The sequence below is a fragment of the Quercus lobata genome, chromosome 11, assembly GCF_001633185.2.
Source record: "Quercus lobata isolate SW786 chromosome 11, ValleyOak3.0 Primary Assembly, whole genome shotgun sequence".
Lineage (NCBI taxonomy): Eukaryota > Viridiplantae > Streptophyta > Magnoliopsida > Fagales > Fagaceae > Quercus > Quercus lobata.
Genome location: NC_044914.1, coordinates 52779893 through 52800780, shown reverse-complemented (window position 1 = coordinate 52800780; position 20888 = coordinate 52779893). Strand labels below are relative to the sequence as shown.

The window sequence follows — 20888 nt, the reverse complement described above, 5'->3', positions numbered from 1 at the left end:
TAAGGGTATTTCAATCTACTTTTCAGGGAGATAAAATCTTGGAAAGATAGCAATTAAGGCCTTAATATAATATAGGATATTACTCAATTCAAAAGTTTTAACTTTGAAGTCTTCATCAGAATCTCATCAAAGAATTACCTCTCTAATAAGTGGTATCAAAATTTCCGCTTTCACGTTCAAACTAGTATATATTAGAGGTCACTATCTAAGTGTTTGGAATTTTCTTCTAAAACCATTTGGAATAAGTTCCTGCAACAAGTACATGATGTACTTAATAGTCTTGTAATTTTTTTTAAATTATTAAATAGATCATATGATTTAATATACATATGTGGTCTTCTAAACTGTCATGTAACCCGATTTAAATATAAAATAAAATTAAAAACATTGACCAATTTCTAATGTAATTTGTATTGAAAAACTTAGTTATAATATTATGTTTTTTTTTTTAATGATAGTATTTCTTTTGCAAATGGCTTAATGGTATGATGGATTTTGCCCTCTGCCTGACTAGAATAAGATTCATTAATTCCATTTCATGGTAAAATGGAGAGAGTTCAGTTTACAATTTTTTTTTTTTTTTAATAGTTTGTATAGTGCTATATCATTTAAAAATCTATGACCTTTCTTTATTATTTGTAAGCACATAAATGTAGAAAATTAAATACACTCGCTTATAAACAAACCTCAAGTCAGGTTGTTGGCAAATTCTAGGGGTCTGTTTTTACATGTATGTTAAAGGTGATGCATTTTACACCACTCTTTACTAGCTTATTTTCTGTGACCAGTTTAAGACTGCTCTTTAGAGCATCCCTAACCAAGCATCATTTGAACAGGGGTGACAATTCACATTAGCAGGTCATATGCTCATGTCATGTCATCCTAATGCAACCCAATTAATAATCGCATCAAACCCTCTCAATCTTTTTTCGTTTTTGAGAAAGAACCTCTCAATCTTAACACAACTGTTTATTGGTTTACAAAACATAACTCATTTCAACCCATTTAATACACAATTTAAGAAAGATAATGCTAAAAGAGAGATTTTTTGGAGATATAATATAGGAACTTTAAAGTTTCAATGAAGAATTTATCAATATAACCATTAAATTCTTTTCCTTACTCAATTATATTAAAATTTAAACAAATGTTAGATAAAATGGTATTTATTTATACGAATCATGTCATCTTAGATTGATTGTGGGCTAAAAATGTCAACACATAATTGACTCATTCAGTAATTGTGTTGAAGCATGTCGACTCAATTTAACATGAACTCATTTATACTAAATACTATCCATAAAAAACACTTGTTCTTATCATATTCACGAATCATGTCAAATATTGCTACCCCTAGTTGAGATAGTGGAAGCTTTTATACCTAGTTTTCTGCGCATGCAACCAAAGAATAGCGCATTTATGCAAAAATAAAATCGAAAAATATAAAAGACATTCACATAGGAACACAAAACATTTGCGTACAATGGATTAAAACTAAATGGACATTTTGATAGATCTTAGTAATCTTATATGTATAAATATTCAAACCAATAAAATCAATATTTTAAAAATCCATTTTACTTGAGCACTTTTCAAGATCATGGTTAATTAAACCAAGAATTGAAAATTTGTCATCACGATAATTGATTTCATGGAAGTAAATAAAAACACGCATGTAATGTTGCACCTTTCTTGTTAACTTCTTTTTAGTATCAATATTTCTTGTCCCTTTTGGATTATCTTACTCTGTATGCACAAATTCCATCAAGCATACCATAGGTCAATATTTTATAACTCCTTGTTTAATGCCTAATATATAACGTAGTCCCACATCGTCTAGAAGATAAAACAAAAAATGGGGAACTCTTAATTATAAGTTGCTCTAATCAGATGACTTAACTCATGGAGCCATGTGGTGAGCACAAAGCGAACTATTCTTTCGCCTTTTACTAAAGAATACCGTGTGCTCGCCACTTATTGCGGGATACATTAATTTTTGGAGGGGTTAACCTCAACCCCTTACCAAGTTTAGTTAAAGTTATATTTCATGGCACATATTTTTTTCTATTAAGTCAATCATCATCTTCATATGAAATAGTACTTTCCTCAAAGAAACCTAGCACAAAATATGTCAAACACCCTTTTGGTAAATGGAATACAGCAATTTTAGCATACGTTCATGGAGTGGGGGTTTCCACCTCTAAGAAAAAAAAAGGGAAAATTACAACTTACCCATGATTTGGCCGAAATTTAAGTTGCCTACTTGTGGTTTGAAGCTTGACACTTTACCCACTTTAAGGCTCCGCTTGAGAGTTCATAAGGGAAGGGACGGAAATGGAATGATCATAACAGAATGGAAAGGAATGGAATGGAATGGAATTTATTTAAGTAAGGGAAAGGAATGGAAAAGAATGGAATGGAATGGGATTAAGTAACCTTGATTGGATGTTTTAAAATAAACGAATGGAAAGGAATGAAAATTAATGGAATGTAAGTAATCTTGTTTGGGAGCAACATGGAGGGAATGAAATAGAATCATTTTATAATAATATTACTATTAGACCCCTATCTTAAAATAAAGAATTGAATATATAGGGATATTTTGGGAGTTTTAGTAAAAAAATCATTAAATCTAATTCAATTCTCTCCCATTCCTCTCAATTTCGGGGGGAATGAAAATTTGAGGTTTTAAGGGAATAGAGAGGAATGAGTGTTCCCTCCTATCCATTCCATTCCTTCCTACTTAAACTCCCAAATAAGGAAATGAGCTTTCCATTCTCTCCATTAAAACTCCCAAATAAGGGAAGGGAAAAATATTCTAAAATGATTCTTTTCATTCCTTTCCCTTCCATTCCATTCCCTCCTCCCAAGCGGAGCCTAAGTTAGTTAAGTTAGATTTCCTTAACCCACCTCTGTTGAAAATATGGTTAAATATGTGATTTTGCTTCATGTTTCTCTCCTCCAAAAAACACAAAAAAAAAAAAAAAAAATACAAGATTAAATAAGATCAAAAAGAATCCAGTGGAACACTTGTATCATGGGATTTTCAAACCATAGATAAGCAACTTAAATTTCGATCGAACCTCAAGTGAATAAAGTGTCAAATTTCAAATCACAAGTAGGCAGCTTAAATTTTGGCCAAACTACAAATGGGTAAGTGGTAACTTGCTTGAAAAAAAAATTTTGAATATTAGATTTCGTTAAAGTGTCATCATTACAAATAAATAAGCAATAATGCTAGGGCCACGATAAAATATATCACTTTTGTCACAACTCACCACCACGTGGTGGATGTGTGGATCCACATAAATCTACCATTTTTTCTATCAATCACAACTCGTTATGTTGTGAGTTATAGAAAAAGTAGTGTAATTTGTTATGGTCCTATCATTTTTCATAAATAAATAAAAGAAAGATGGGATCTTATTGTCCTTATAAGTTGTTTAGTCTTATTAATTACATAGTAAAGATAGTTTAAAGATATATCTAAATTAAGGGAATCATTTCTTGTGTTATCAAATCCTATTTACAATAAAAGATCTTTCATTCCCCCCACTTGGTCAATATTAGGGTTTTTTTTTTTCTATAACTATTACATTCTTTGAATTATGAGTCAAATTATATTCAGTTAGATAAATTAAAGTAACCATGGGTGAGACGAAATTAATTGAGGGATAGAGCTATATCTAAAGTTTTCATCCCATATGGGAGAGGTGAGGCAGATTAAGTTCAATTAATTTGATAAGTAGCTATATGTAAAGAAGAGCTGCACAATATTGTAAAATATCACCTTTGCAGTTGGGTCTATATGATGCAGATTGTTAGGTTCTAACCGCGGAAGTGTATTGCTTGTTGAAAACTATTAGCCTTGGCCGAGTTTGGCCCTGTCCTTAAAAAATGGTTAAGGGTTCCCTTCTCACTAAAAAATGGAATCCTGGAAATTTGTGTGTGTTTGACAATTAGGATTGTGGGTCGCGAGTTTATGGCACTTGATGCACACAATATCTCAGCACATTTTTGCCAGTTGCAGCTTGTTCAGGCATTGAGCTTCCCAAAGCCAATACATTTGATCTCCATTGCTTCCAATCACTCGCTGAAACGGTACATTTCAATGTTAAGTTAATCGCCCTTGAACATATGAAATAAAATTATGACTTAGATACAACAAGCTAAGTATAGTTATTGTTAATATGTATGTTGCTAATCTAATAAGAGCCTCATCCAATCGTTGATGGGTGCATATCTATGTTATGTTTTTGTTACTCATACAATTTTGTCTTAAGCATAGCAATTTTAAGGTTTCACCCTTCCCATGGGGTGACATAAAAGCACTCTCACCGAAGTTCCAAACACCATAGCACTTCATGAGAGAATCCTCAATTTCTCGAAACCAATGCCATGGCTTGAACTCTCTCTTTGGTTTGTGGCCAAATGTATGCCTGAGACCAAAAAAAGGTCTAATGGAGTCGGTCGACTATGATCCTAATATTACTATGGTTTGGTCAAATAAGTTAAACCAGTCAACCACAGACATAGCAGCATCCCTAACCAATTTTCCATGTACTCGCATGCTTCTAGGGAAATTATAAATTAGAAGATGCAGCTGTGGTATTGACTCATGAAAGAAGAAGAAGAAGGCAAAAAACAAAAACCATTGTGATCTATCTCCTCTGCCAACAAGCCAGAAGGACACCCCATTATGCCCTGCCAACCCACAAGCCAGAAAAATAGGCATCACATCAACCGATGCTTGGGTTTTGTGAAAGCTTTTTGGCAAGAAAAGAGCTCACAAAGAACAATTATGAAAGAGTTTAAGGCATATCCCTAACCAATTTTCCATGTACTCACATGCTTCTAGGGAAATTATAAATTAGAAGATGCAGCTGTGGTATTGACTCGTGAAAGAAGAAGAAGAAGAAAGAAAAAAACAAAAACCATTATGATCTATCTCCTCTGCCAACATGCCAGAAGGAGACCCATTATGCCCTGCCAACCCACAAGCCAGAAAAATAGGCATCACATCAACCGATGCTTGGGTTTTGTGAAAGCTTTTTGGCAAGAAAAGAGCTCACAAAGAAAAATTATGAAAGAGTTTAAAGCATATATTAATCATTCATTCTATGAAATTTTTTTCAAAAAATTGAAAAAAAACTGTTTAAAAAGTTAGTTACTTTTTCATTTTCTAATAAAAAGTTCTTAAAAAGGTTTACTAGTATATATCTTAAGGGTATACATTAATTATCCATTTTATAAAATTTAAAAAAAAATTATTTAAAAAATTAATTACTTTTTCATTTTCCAATAAAAAGTTTCATAAAATAATTTATTAATATCAAAAGGGAGACATGCAACCTTAAGACAAAGCTTCCCATTGTTACTCTAAGAAACTTAAGGCATGTATCTGATTTTATCATTGGAGTGGCCATCAGCAAGCCCTACAAGGAAGAGTCAATCTCCAAAACCATTCTTCAATGTTTGTGTAGGAGTGAGTATCTTAAGGTTATCCTGTTAGGTTCTAAAAGTTTAGAACAATTGATAAACTATGAACATAAACTTGTTTAAATATAGATCTTAGAGCCTATGAAGTCATATTAGATTATACTTAAAGTACTGCAAGTCAAAATTCAAAGAACATACAAGCTGCAGGTTTTGAAAGTCAAAATCATCGATCAAGCTCAATCAATCAGATGTCGCGGATCAGTAAAAATCAACAAACGTAAAAAGCTCATAACTTGTCCGTTTGAAGTCCTAATCGCGATCCATTTTTTCCAATATTTAAAGGACATTACAAGCTAACCCTAGAAGGGTATTTTAGAAGTTTTTAGAGAGAAAAGAGTGCATCTTGTGCCTCCAATTGTAGATCTCGGGTTTTTGTACCCAAAGTTCTCTAAAGTCTTCTACCTGCAATATTCCTTAAAAAATCTAAAGATTCGGTGTTGTAGAAGTTGTTGCATACAAGATCAATTACTAATGGTAATTTGAAACCTTTGAGTGGGATCTCAAAGTCACAAGCGTGGGAGTTTGTGTTCTACAAATCCAAGAGAGAAGGAATCCATAGATTCGAAACTTGTAAGTAGTCATGTCAGTAAATTACTGCTAGAAATAGCAATAGATTTAGGGTTAAATCTTTTGTAAAATCTTCAATTCTCTATTAATGGATTTGTTTGCCTTGAGGATAGGTCAGGTTAAATTCCCCCCAGATTTTTACCTTAAAACGATTAGTTTCATTGGTTTTCCTAAGTAATCATATCGTTGTCTTATTTATTTTTCCGCTGTTGTGCATGATATGATCTTTCACTATTTAACCTAGATCTCATAATTAACCTAAGTAATCACTTGGCTAATATATTAGATTAAACAAATCTGTTTTAAGGGGTCTAAACAAACAAACACATCCCAAATCCAACTGTACTCTTTTGTCCAAAGAATTCCATCTCCCACGCTATATATACAAGGCAGCTATATAATTTATTGACAGAATAATACAACCTTTTTTTTTTTTCTTTTTTTTTTTTTTATCTTTCTTTCTTGAATTCACTTCTCTTGTTTTTCATTTGTCTCTTTCCAGCACTCTCTCATCCTTTGATCTGCATGACTTCTTGTTGCAATGATAATCAAAACACTTTCGCTGCTTTGAAATATGTAAATGCATTTGCATACAATGGATTTAAAACTAAATGGACATTTTGATAGATCTTAATAATCTTATGTATATATAAATCAAACCAATAAAATCAATATTTCAGAAAATCCACTTTAGAGGAGCACTTTTCAAGATCATGGTTAATCAAACCATGCATCACTACAAAAAAAAGGGGCTATTGTGCCGGGCCAAAACCACCGCAAAAGCCCAAAAAACCGCCGCTAAAGGCCCATTTGGCCTATTGCAGCAAGTGCTATTGTGGCGGTTCCACCCGTCTGCTATGCACTGCCGCAATAGTTCAATTGCGACGGTAGCAAAAAATGCTGCCATATGCTGTCAGAATTCGTGTCTATCGACTTTTACCGGCGAGTTATGCCCGCCGCTATTGTGGAAACTTGTAGCGGCGGTCATTAAGCACCGCTATAGGGAACGAATTAAAACGAACTCATTGAACTTTTAGCAATAGGTAGAAACGCCGCTATATGTGTAAACATTTCAGCGGCAGGGGAAAACGCCACTATAGGGAATCATTTAAATCATAATATATGCGCCTTTAGCGGCGCTTTTGACCGCCGCTATAAAATTCCCCCCACCCAAAACAACCTGTATAAAAACTACTATTTTTTTTTTTTTTTACAAACCTATTACAAAGAACCTGTAACTAATTAACACGATACCACAAATGTAACTAATTAACAACACAACAAATGTCTCCAAACTAACAAAATATTAACATCAAAATATATTATCAAATACATAACAAAAGAAAAGATGTGGTCCTTTCTACACAACATTATATTAACTACGTACATTGTCTATAACTATTATCATAAAATTAACAAAAGAAAGATGTCCTTTGTACACAAAAAATTCTTTCAAAGTGTTTGAAATGTGGTGCTTTGTACACTAAATGTCCTCGACATAAAATTTATAAACTAGCTGGTTGATGGGATGCAGCTCATGATTTTTGGAGAGCTGGGGATTGTAGGATCGGAGAAACATCCTACATACAAAAAAAAAAAGGACACAACGATATCACATACTATAAAAAAAGTTGTTAGCTCATGATAGAGGAAACTGTAAAAATTGAAAAGAAAATTTCATATTTCACACTACAACTTAATCCAGCCCTGTAAACAATTTCCTTCTTCTTTTTTACATATAGCCTTTTAAACAAATCCATATAAAGGTATCAGACTTACGAGTCCCATGTATAACTTTGAGTGCCTATTATTCTTTACAGTATTACAGCCATCCACTGTACCTTACAAGCTCAATGAAACAACAACCCTGTTCAAATAAGTTCATTAAATCATTTCAACATTATATCAGATACATGGTCACAATACAGCACATAGCCAAGAACAAGCAGCTAAGCCTCAACCAAGGAAACAAGCAAACCACCATACCAGAACTACCCAACCCAGCTACCACCCAAAAAATAAAACCCTACAGTTAACACACTAAACAAACCAGCCTAAATCAACCAGAACTATAAGCAGCCTATTGGGGATCAAACCTAGGATGTCGGGGTCTACAAACCATCCCAAGCCTCCCCTCTAGAATTTCTTCCTCTGGAGCATGGTCCATTATGATATTCTCTATAAAGATCAGTACTGGATTAGTATTCAATTAAAGTGTATAGTACTAACTTACATTCAAACAGAAATTTCATCATTGCATCCTAAAAACAAAACCTCTCCAACACCAAAACTACCCCATCTCTCCGACTACATCCCAAACCTCTAAACTCTAAAGCTTCCCCCAATGTCATCCTCTACCAGGTAGGGTAACCTATTTGGCACCTTTCCTTCTTCCTATCCCCATTCTATCTACCAGCAGCCGGGAATTGCAATCCAATTTTCTTCAACCTTTCTCAAGGATTCAACATATTTGCACAGGCTTAGGTATCGAACAATATGGACTTATACATTCATTACAATTCCTACAATATGCAGCATGAATTGCTCAATAGGGCCAATACATGAGCCTCCCCTCTAGAAACATACGATTCAATAATTTTTTCTCTTACCATTTCAATCTATATCTGATTATATAAATCACATATCATCTGATACTAATAACCATGCAGCCAATTGCTTAGTGGCAGATTCCCAACAGGATAAAGGAAGAAGTTCTGGTAAGCCATTAAGGGGTTTACTGTTCATACCAAATTTTTCTCAAAAACTCTAAACTGGAATTATGTATATTTATCCTTCAAGTAGGGGCTTTTAAACATATAAATAACTCACCATTTTCTTGAAACATAGGCTCACAAATTTGTACCATTCTTAATGAGTAATTCTATCTTGTTTGACGTACAAGAAGAATATCCGTGACACAACATTATTTGAAATCAAAAAATAAAATTTGGAAAAATAAATTATCAAAGCCAAAGAAGATTATAAACACAGCAATATAAAATATATCATGCAATTCATATTGAAGCAAAAGACTAAACATCAAACTTGATCGAGCTGAATTAAACTGAGTTATATAAGCTGAAATAATTTATATTTAACTTAGTCACAAGATCACAAGGAAAAACTTACAAACTTGAATCTTCACAAAGCCCTATGAATTACAAGAAAATCTTTTAAGAAACTAGAATGATCTCTCAAAATATCTCTCTGTGTAAAATTAGTTCTTTGGATATGCACAATGTCTTTTTCTCAAAAAAGCCCCCTAGGCATGTATGTATGAATGTATGTGAAGTTAACCATTAGAAACCCCAAAATCAAAATCATTAATGCCAACTTGACTGCATTGTGAAGTTATTTCTTGCACTTGTTGAAACATGCGGGCCATTCTTTGCTCCATCTCTTCAAATTGGCTAAGTCTTTCCTTTATTTCATCAAAAGCAGACAATTTCTACTGCATCTCAACCAAGGAAGCCTTCAGTTGTGCAACTTCATTGTCCCTTGATTGACTTGATCGTATTTGAAGGTTTGTGATAGCACTCTTGCTACTTCGGCCACTTGGGCTTGGACCAAATCCTACCCCACGAACACAGCCTTTGTGCTCATTACCCATCACTTTGGCAAACACATCATTCGGTGCCCATGCAATACTACCACTTTTGTCATCTGATTGCAGTTGATTCGAAGGTTCAGCCAACAACTCCTTCATTTTATCCTGATTTTTGGGTTTGAACAAAAAATTGGAGTATTTTTGTTTGGTGTCCACACTCATCACAGAAATCACAACAAATTAAAAATAAAATTCTGTCAGGATAGGAATATGATAAATTCTAAAGACCTAAATTTCAATTCACATCTGCTTTGAACTTCTTCTTTTTTGAGTCAACTTCATCTTCAAATTTGAAATAAAACAAAGTAGAAGAGAGAAGATTGCAAGCAAAAAGACAATGAAAATTAAAGTTCATTATTTTTTTAAATCGACAAATCAAAATGCATTCTACTGGGTTCCTTTGAATACATGTTATGAAGAAACGAGTGTCCTAATACAGTACCTCATTTAAAAAATAGTCAAATTTAAGGATTTATTTTAATTATAATTTTTTATAAAAAAATTAAGATTATAAAAAGAAAACATGAGTTCATAGATTAAATACTTTTTATTTTTTATTTTTTTATTTTATGAATAAGATTCTATTATTAATAAAAAATTAAAAATAAAACTCAAATTTAATTACAACAAAGCCCAACAACTCAAATACTAGTCGCAAAATACAAATGCAGACCCAAACTGTCAGCACACTGGGATAGCAAAACTCTAATCACTTATGTTTTACTATTTTACTGTTTCATTGGATAGAAGGAAGTTTTCAATGTCATATGTTAGGAAATCGTATTCAAGATGCTCCATATGGTTGTAATTTAACTTCCTACTCTGACTCTGAGAATGGTGCTTAGTATTATTTGTTTTCTAGTCTGATATGAAGAGAGTTAAAATCGTATTGTTAACAATGCTATGTGACCATTTGCTCCTTTTTCGCTAGTTAGGGATAGACAATAGGATTTTCTCCCCTTTAAAATACAGTGATGTTTATAATATATGTTAAGGATAAGCATGGCAGTGCATATCCATCGCCTACAAACAAGCATGATAGAACTCTATCTACTGGGAATTGGCTTAAGTAAAAACCTCAAGGCAAGTTCACTAGAGTCCTACTCCTAGGCTAAGAAATTTTGATGTAGCAGTCTTTAATGAATTGACTCAACCCTCCTCAAATTTATGGCTTTTGGAACTAATATAAAAAGTACAGTAATTATGTCGACGACTAATCAAAGGAAACTCATAAACAAAAGGAATTACATGTAAGAAAAAATAATTTGACCAGAGCCCTCAAAGATTGTCTCGTTAATGCCACAGGTATTAAGCCACAAACTTAATTGAAGTTCAAAACAACTTATACAAAAGGCCAATCTTAGGACCATGTCCAAAACAACTTATACATATTTAAAGATAGCTAATTTCTAAGGACCATGTTGTCATACTAGCTATACGATGCTAGCACAAAGTTATTATTATAATGCAGCTCAAATTAGTCAAAAACTCATCAAAGAAAACTCATAAACAAAAGGAATTACATATAAGCAAAAACACTTTAACTAAAGCCTTCATATATTTGCTGATTGCTACATTACCAATTAAGATTTGCTACATTACCCTTCAATCCTGATATAGCTTCAAAACATAACAAAACACATCTCAAATACAACTGATCAAAATCACCTCCACTAAAAATCAGTGTGCCGTCCCATATATCCCAAAATTGATGGTGGAGATCAATGCCAAAGAGATGACAGTATTATTTTATAGTCTCAAAATATATATGTTATTCCAATGCAATGTGGCAATTCATATTATGCTCCAAATCATGGAGGAGAATAATAAGTATATATCCACTACAAAGCAGCAATGGCAATGCAAAATTTTCTTATAACTTTTAATAGATCTTTTAATTCACAATACATTTCCATACATCATTTAGAGAACTAACATAAAAAGATGGATTGCTCTATAATTTTTAGGTCCTAGAGAAGAACAAAAAATTCATTTCTTATCTTTCTCATAGTTCCAACCCCGCTAATAACCCATCAAATGGAGACCAGTACCCAAAACCAGTATAGCAAAACCTATGTAAATCAACTTTTGCATTGTCTTTATACACAAAATGCACAGACACATGCACCAAAAAAATTCCATCACTTAAGCTGCCAACCACCAAAAAAATTCCTAGTTAGATTTTTTCACATGCACCTACAATTGTAAAAGTTGCATATCAAATAGAAGAACTTTTCCATACATAGGAACAAGATTTGCTAGGGATTACTCACCATTTTTTCTTTCACTACTTCATTAACTGTGGATCCATCTTTACAAGTATGCAGTATTGAATATAATACTGCACGCTCTACAGAATGTCCATCCGCTTTTGCCTACAATATGAACAACATATTTATGTAATGATTCATATTGGTTCCACATAAACTTAATATAAGTGAAATCATTTAAAAATTAGTCATAATACTTATTACCTTCTTTGCAGCGTGCACGGCAAAGCTGCATGAACCACCAGTATGTAAGTCATCCTGTTTAGAACGACGGTCCCTATTCTTCTCTGACTCTATCTACAAAATTATGGAGTCAGAGACTACCATCAGAATAGCAATTTTTCACAGATGAATGACATGAAAATTTCTCTAAAATGCCAAAATGCTAATGTTAATGTCAAAATGCCAAAAAAAAAAATTGGTGATAATGTTTTAACTAGGACTAATTTTGTTATATGAATATTTGTTATTCCTAAAACTACAATGCATCTCAAATATTTTTAATAACAGGGTTCAGCAACTACTTTTAAAATAAAATTGTTGTGATTTTATGGCAATATTCAATGAAAAAAGTTCAAAAACTATTAATCATAGTAAAATATTAGACAAGCTTACAATGTAAATAATTTGAACAAAAACAAATAAAAAGCAAATTGAAAGGGGTTCAAATATCCCCATTCCATTTTTTTTCCCAAGTCTCTATATATATGTCCCCGCTGGTTATATGACTATCTAGGAATGGTTTATAGTAGTTCCAAATACTTAGATGCATTTAGTCTTTCCATGGATTGGTTTCAACAAGTAAGACCATTAGCCAGGTAGGGGAAGAACTAAAACAAAAATTTGAAACTATATCTCTAAAGCCTATCAACCTAAAATGAAACTACATAAATATTAACAGCCTAGCCAAGTAATACTGGTTCAAGTTTTACATATCACTGCACCTTACACGTGAAGTATTATCATATACTAATAAGAGAGAACCCACAAAACTAAATCAAAGAGACTACGTAGATATCTTTCAAGACCAAAAAAATACATACCACAGCATCCTCACTATATCAATGGTCAACAAGAACATCTCAATCTTCTAGTATGCATCCCCTGGGTCGGTCGCTCTTCACCTGTGCTTTGTTTCTTATATGCAGTATGTAATGAGCCTTTTTCAACCTACACTTGTGATTCGTCCAAGCCTTCCCAATTTTTTGTAAAGTAAATGTCTTCAACCCCGCATATGCAATAGGATTAGTAGGGACGACGTATTTTCGCTACAATCAAATAGTTGAATTAGCAAATTACAATCAAATAGTTGAGTTAGAATTAGAACGACAACAAGCATGCTAAAATGCCATAATTACAAGTATTATAAGTTCCTGGTTTACCTCTACAAGACGCCAACACTCTTCTTTAAGTTCTGTTGGCATGTCCCTCCAATCCAAATATTTTATTGGGCACATGTGGGGTTTCTGCGCAATCGTCCCCAAGAAACCAATGAAAGTCCTCGCCCCTTCATCAACCGGCTGATACATACTATTTAGCGACAACTCAATTACTTGGTCGTCGAGAAGATCCCAAACCTCCAAGTACTTGTTTCACCCGCGAGTTCTACGTACAGGTGGCTGCACATCTGAAATTTAAAGGAGACAATATCGTTAAAGTAAGTAAACCAAAAACACTTCCAACAAGAAAACCGAAATACATTCTTTCTTCTAGAAATCCAAACAAATCCTAAACAAAATCTTAAGTTTTATTTCTTTCTTTATTCATTTATTTATTTAGAGCAATGTGTAGCACATATACACCAATAGTTGCACCAGGCTCTGCTAGTAATTTTTTGAAGTATATGGAAATCTAAAATTGCAAAAATGACTTTGAAACACAGGTAATACACTAGGTGCATTTATTGAAAAATGAGGTATATTAGAACATACTATTACTATCACCCTAAATTGGTCATAAATGATATGGAAAAACTAAAAGCAGAGAATTATATTCACAAAATGGGTTGTTTAAGCATTTTACATATAAAATTTTAACCTTTTAATTGACAACATCAAGCACCTACCCCAATTTTACAATTTTAAATAGCTTCTTAGATATAGCAGAGCTTTTAGAAGCAAAATACTTAAGCTATGTGGTGTCACAATTATATTAATTTTGTTTCAAGTTTTGAACCACCCCAAGGTGGTTCTGCTCTCATCATGTGTATAACCTTAACTGCAACTTTGTCTCTTAAATAAAACCTCCTGTACATCTATCAAGATATTGAAATGAGTCCACAATTTGGGCCTAACAAAAACTAGCTATAGATAAATATCTATCAAGATATTTTTTATAGGTGAAATTGCTTGGAAATGATACAATGAGAATTTCACATACAATACAAACTATAAACACACAAATACAAAGATAAACAATGAGAACCCAACAAAAATTAAAAAAACAAATTGTAAACAAATTGACCTTGCGTAGAAGCTTCATGCATTTCTTGGTTCGTTTATTCATCCACATGTGTTGTAGAAGCTCCTTCCACGGTTACACTCTTGGAACGCATGCGCAAAGCTGATTTTTGCCTTGCCATTTTAATTGTCAAAGTGTAAAATAAAAACAATTATATAAGCACAACGACAAGTAAAAAACAAGTTGATATGAATGAAATATAATGCTAGACACATTACATAACATAACAAAAAAGAAACGAAAAGAAAAACAAAAGCAGAAAAATGTAATATGAATGAACAATAACTGTTTTGCATGTAACTAATTATTATTAACAACAAAATTACTTGAATCCAAAATGCATTTCCTCCCTTTTCTGGTAAGCCATCGATGATAAATAGAGTATAATCCCTTAAATCACACAATCCAGCAAATCAAACAGAAACATAATTGGATATTTGGGCTTCACTAGGGTGGCATTTACACAACTGTCTTATTCTCTTATTTAATTATTATTTTTTTTCCCTCTTCTGGCAGAATCCATGAGACAATTTCAGACCAAAGTTACATTGTATCTAAATACCAATAACTAGCAAGAACTACATTCTAAAAACTTTCTATTTAATTAGTAAGCATATCAACCACACTAAATTAAAACATAGTTCAGCTTCAAAGAAGCCCAGATACAATCTTGCATTTGGCACCCAAAAGAAAAAAAATCAAAACACATAGACAAACAACAACAAAACAGTTATTGTTAAACTCCAAACTCCCAAATCAGCCCAACCAAACCTTAATCCAACAACATTATCTTACATGCCTATAACCCATCATTAAAATTAATTAAAAAAATACAATAAAGCCCGATCTGTGAAAAATAATCAAGAAGGAACTGACTTTTACATAGCAATCTAGAACCTTAAAAACTCCAAAACTTAGACACAGAGAAAAAAATCAACCCCACAAGATGCGAGTGTAGAAAAATTATCTTAAACAGTGCATGCATGCAAAGAAATTTGAACCGAGCTAATTTCCCTCTAATTTTCCTTTCCTTTCTACCATTTTCTCAACAACCAACAAACTAGGACCAAAACAAATATTTGAAATTTTTTTTTCATTAACAGACCAACGCACATTTGAAAATCACAAACCAACGCAGAGATTAAAAAAAAAAAACAAAAACAAAAAAAAAAAAAAAAAAAAAAAAAAAAAAAAAAAAAAAACAAAGAGAGTGTTTGAGACAACTTACAGAGAGAGCGTTTGGTATTTTGGGAGTGAGATGAGGTGGTGCCGATGAGGTGGATTGGGATTTTGGGTCTGCGATGGAGAGTAAGAGAAAGAGAGAGAGAGAGAGAGCTAAAGTGAGATAAATAGGGTTTGGGTGGGATTTTGGGTCTGCGAGGGAGAGTAAAAGCTAGAGAAAGAGAGAGAGCCGGGATTTTGGGTCTCCGAAGTGAATCAAATAGAGATACAGTGAATGAGAGATAGAGAGATCCATTGTTTTTCACAAAAATGAAAAGAAAAAATGAAGAGGCGCTAAAATGAAAAACCAAAAAAAAAAAAAAAACAGAGGGAAGATTTGGGGAGCAACGCAGATTTAGAAGGTCTAACTAAAGTAAAACACTGCAACAGGAGACCCTATCGCGGCGGTCATACAAAACGCCGCTAAATCTCAAATATTGCGGCATTTTTCTCTACCGCCACTATATCATCTACACAAAATGATATATTTATTACGATGGGTTTTCTAGAGCGCCGCTATATCTACGTTACCGCCGCTAAAACATATTTATGGCAGCGGTTTTATGTCCCACCGCTATAGGACGCCGCAAAAGTCTATACCTACAGCGGTGGTCCAAAACAACACCGCAATAGGTGACATATAGCTAGGGGTGTCAATGTTCGACCCAACCCGCGAACACGACACGAACCCAACACGGGTTTTTTCGGGTTAGGGTTGGGCCTTAATGGGTTTGGGTCATAAATGGGTTGACCCGAAAGCGACACGATAAGAAAAGTGTCATAAGCGGGTCAACCCACGTAACCCGCAATAGACACGTTTGACACGCCAATTTATTTGTGTCAACCCAAAATGACTCATTTAACACAACTCGTTTAACTCGTATAACAAATAAATATTTATTTTATTTTAGATTTGTCAAATACCTTTTATATCCAACATATATTTTAAATTTAAAAAGAAAAGTGAGTAATTATAAAAATTTACAAGGGATATAATTGGAAATTGAAACTGTACAGACCCTAGAACTACTAATATTTTTTTTTTTTTGGGGCATAAAACTTGCACAAATGAAATTGGATGAGCTTGTGGAAGATGTTATGAATTTGGACATTAACAAAGAATCTATGGATGGTAATTGTGGTCATAGTTAGGATTAGTCTACTGTTTGCTTAAATTCTTTCAATATTGATACTTAGCATTTGGCGAGTTTTAAGGATATTATATTTTTGTTAAACTTTGTTATTTTGAATTTGGGTTGAAGTGTATGCACTTCTTTTGGAGTCTAAAAAACTTATTTCTAGATGAATGTTATATTTTTGTTGAACTATATTATTTTGAATGTGGGTTGAAAACTTGAAGTATATGCACTGTTTTTTGGGATGTAAAAAAAATTATTTCTAGATGGATGTTATATATAATATTATGCAGGTTGAAATAAGTTGTGTTACATCCGTGTCAACCCAACACGACTTGTTTATTAAGCGTGTCAAATGGGTTGGGTCAGGTCAACCCGCTTTATTAACAGGTCGGGTTAGGGTTGAAGGATTATGACACGATTATTAAATGGGTCGGGTTAGGGTTGAGCTATTTAGTCGAATACCCCTACCTCGACACGACACGAACCCGACACGCTAACCTGAATTGACACCCCTACATATAGCAGGCCACAATAGTCTAGTTTTTTTGCAGTCCATGAATATAATTGAAAATAGATTTGAAGGATGTAATTAAAAACACGCTAATAATGTTGCACCATTCCTGTTGACTTTTTTTTTAGTATCAATATTTCTAGACCCTTTTGGATTATATAACTCAGTATGCACAAATTCCATCAAGCATACCGTAGGTTTATAGTTCATAAATTCTTGTTGACACCTAATTAATGCGGAATATAACTTCGTCCCACATTGTAAAGAAGATAAAACAAATAATGGGTGACTCATAATTATAAGGTTCTATACCAAAATGGTTAAACTCACTGAGCCGTGTGGTGAGCACAAGTCGAACTATTCTTTCGCCTTTTACTAAAGAATACCGTGTGCTCGCTACTTATTTTGCGGCATACATTTATTTTTGGAGGGATTGAATTATAAATCCCTTACAAAGTTTAGTTTAAGATTTTTTATTTTTTTAAGTTATATTTTTTAATTATGACATTTATTTGTTAAGCAAAGCAATAATCTTCATAAGAAAATATTACTTTCCTCAAATAAAGCTAGCACCAAATATGCATGTCAGCATTTGTCCTTTTGGTAATAAAAATGTTCTTAAATTGAATACAATATTATTCTTAGCAAAAGGTGGAGTCGGAGTTTGAAAATGTTATTCAATCAAACATTGATTTTTTGATGCATTGTATCCGTATGTAATAGATTGATACAAATCAATGTGGGGAATGATAAAAGAACAAAAAATAAATGTTCAATTTATAATTAAAAAAATGGACTGCTTTGTTTACTAATAATATAAGCTTAAATTTCTGAATTTTTTCATGATTTATTTGGGTTTTAACCTGTTAGTTGAAATTATAGTTAAAAGTTATTGTTAGAATTGGTTAATGTCTTTGTTCATTTTTTAGATAATTCAATAGTTACAACCAGAGAATGTGACTGGAATTTGAATCCTAGAGCTATAAGAGGCTCTTAGCGTTTCTGTCATGTCCATATGATTGAACAAGTTTGACTAGTTGGTCTGGTATAATTTTTAAAACCAGAAGTAAATATGCTAATTAAATTCAATCACTAGCTAAAAGAAAAGAAAAGGGAAAATTTTAATGTAAATATATTTTTGATTTTTTGAGGATATGGGATAGGTCATGTTGTTTTATTGATTGCTTTTTTTGAGGGAGTTGTTATATTGCTTGTTGATTGCAAACTCCATATCCTATCAGCTCCTGGGCCAAAAAAATGTGTCCTGTATTTGCTTATAATAACTATGTGGCCGACAAAGATGCACTGATCAATATAAATGGATCAATCAATCTACCTGCCAATCACAATTTCGGGTTTGGTACTCCAGATCTAATTTAGGATTCGGAATAGTAAAGAAATTATATGAAGCAAAACACATGTTTTACATTAATATTCCGTGAAAAACGTGCACTACAATTAGCCCTTTTTTTTTTCTTTTTTTTTTGCGAAGGCAATTAGCCAACTAGATAGCTTAGTTTTTTGATGAACAGATAGCTTAGTTAATAGCAAGTACTCAAGATAGATTATTAAAATGTCTATTGTACTGAATTAGGCTAGGCTAATGTAAAGAGCTATATATAGAAATGTTACAAATTTTTATAAATCTTACAAACGGGTGTGTCACTACTTATAAAGAAATCATTTAAATATTTACTTATTAAGTAATCGCACATATTTATTGTCACGTAAAATAAAAATTTATATTAAAATTGGTGATAATTTTAAATTTCCTATCATTAGACATACCAACATATCTCGATGCATCAGGTTTTTAAGTCAAATAACCAAATAAAAAGCTAAATGATCTCTCCATCTAGTAACTTCTACTCGTCAGATTTTTTTTGTTAAATAGTCAAACAAAAAGCTAAGGGTATATTTGGTTGGGATGAAACAAGAAGGATGAAAAATAAGAAGAGGAAAATAGGGTGGAAAATGACATTTTCCACTATTTGGTTGAGGAGAGAAAACAAGAGAGAGACAGAAAATAGGGGTGTAAATTTTCTCGCTGGGCCTACCTTTTTTTATCCTCCCAATTTGGGAGGAAAATGAGAAGAGAAAAGTGCTGAAAGATACACTTTACACAAATTCCCTCAATTTATTCATCTCACCTACCCCTCACCTGTGACCTAATGACCTTTGCTTCATCCTTATCACTTTACCTTCACATTATCACTTTACCTTCATACACCATTGGTTGAATGGTGTGTTGCCCAGGTGAAGAAAGCTTGCCCAATTGCTGACCATGTTGAATGGTTAGATAAAGTTTTTTTTTAATGAGTGTAAATTAACGTTTTTTTAGTGCAAGTTGATTTTAATTAGAAACATGTTACAGATTTATATGTACACTATTGTAATTTTTACATTATAATAATAAAAATAATAATATAAATTTATATGTATGTTGTGGTAAATTTTATATTATTTAATGAGTACAAATAAATATATTTATTACATATTACGTAACAAGGGTATAATAGTCAATCTATATAAACTACATTTTCCATCATTTCCTTTTTCTCTCCAACCAAACAAAAAAGTTTTCCACCCTACCACTTTTCCACCCCTCCAACCAAACACACAAGAGGGAAAACCAAATATTTTCTATCCTCCCACTTTTCCATCCTCCCACTTTTCTACTCCTCCAACCAAACAGACCCTAAGTGTTACTCCATCTAGTGACTTCTACCCATCACTTTTTTTTTGTTAAATAACCTAACAAAAAGCTAAGGGTCTCTCCATCTACTGACTTCTATCTATTAGGCTTTTTGTTAAATAGCCCCACACACACACAAAGCTAAGGTAGCCTCTCTATCTACTGACCTCTCTCTATCAGGCTTTTTGTTAAATAGCCAAAAATAAATAAATAAATAAAATATATATATATATATATAAAATAAAATAAAGCTAAGAGCCTGTTTGGCTAACAAAATTTTATCACTCAATTTCCGTAACTCAATTTCCATCACTCATCACTCATCACTCATCACTCATAACTCATTACTCATCACTTATCACTCAATTTTTCACATCTGTTTGTCTTCATTACTCAGTTTCCATCACTCACTATTTTTCACACTATTTAGGGGGCCCACGCCTGTCATGGTGCAGTTTTTTTTTTTTTTTTTCTGTACCCAGAAGAAACCCAACCCAGTGAAAAAAAAAAAAAAAAAAAACTCAGTGAAGAAGACCGAACCCAGTGAAGAAGAAAGGAAAAAAAAAATAATAAAAATAAAACCAGTGAAGAAGAAAGGAAAAAAAAAAAAAGAAACCAACCCAGTGAAGACTGAACCCAGTGAAGAAAAAAAAACCCAGTGAAGACCGAACCTAGTGAAGAAGAAAGGAAAAAAAAAAAAAAATAGTCAGTTGGTCAAAAGTTGCTGTTGAGTGGGTCCTTCATGTGTGTTTAATTACAAAAATGTCATTGAGTAATGAGTTATGGAAACTGAAAACAGCCAAAATGTGTTTTCAGTTTCCATAACTCATAACTCAAAAATCAGAGAATTGAGTGATGGAAACAAAAAATTGAAAACTGAGTTATGGCTTGCCAAACAAATTTTTTTTTTAGAATTGAG

The 20888-nt window shown here is 32.8% G+C and overlaps 2 non-coding genes and 1 pseudogene across 2 annotated transcripts; all 3 read left to right on the top strand.

Moving 5' to 3' along the window:
* Positions 1 to 20888, top strand: part of LOC115969396 — a 35154-nt pseudogene that overhangs the window by 12047 nt on the left and 2219 nt on the right.
* LOC115969691 lies at positions 1907 to 2020 on the top strand. The gene has a single exon (XR_004087043.1). It is a non-coding gene; the product is annotated as a U5 spliceosomal RNA (small nuclear RNA).
* On the top strand, positions 17606 to 17723 carry LOC115969694. The gene has a single exon (XR_004087045.1). It is a non-coding gene; the product is annotated as a U5 spliceosomal RNA (small nuclear RNA).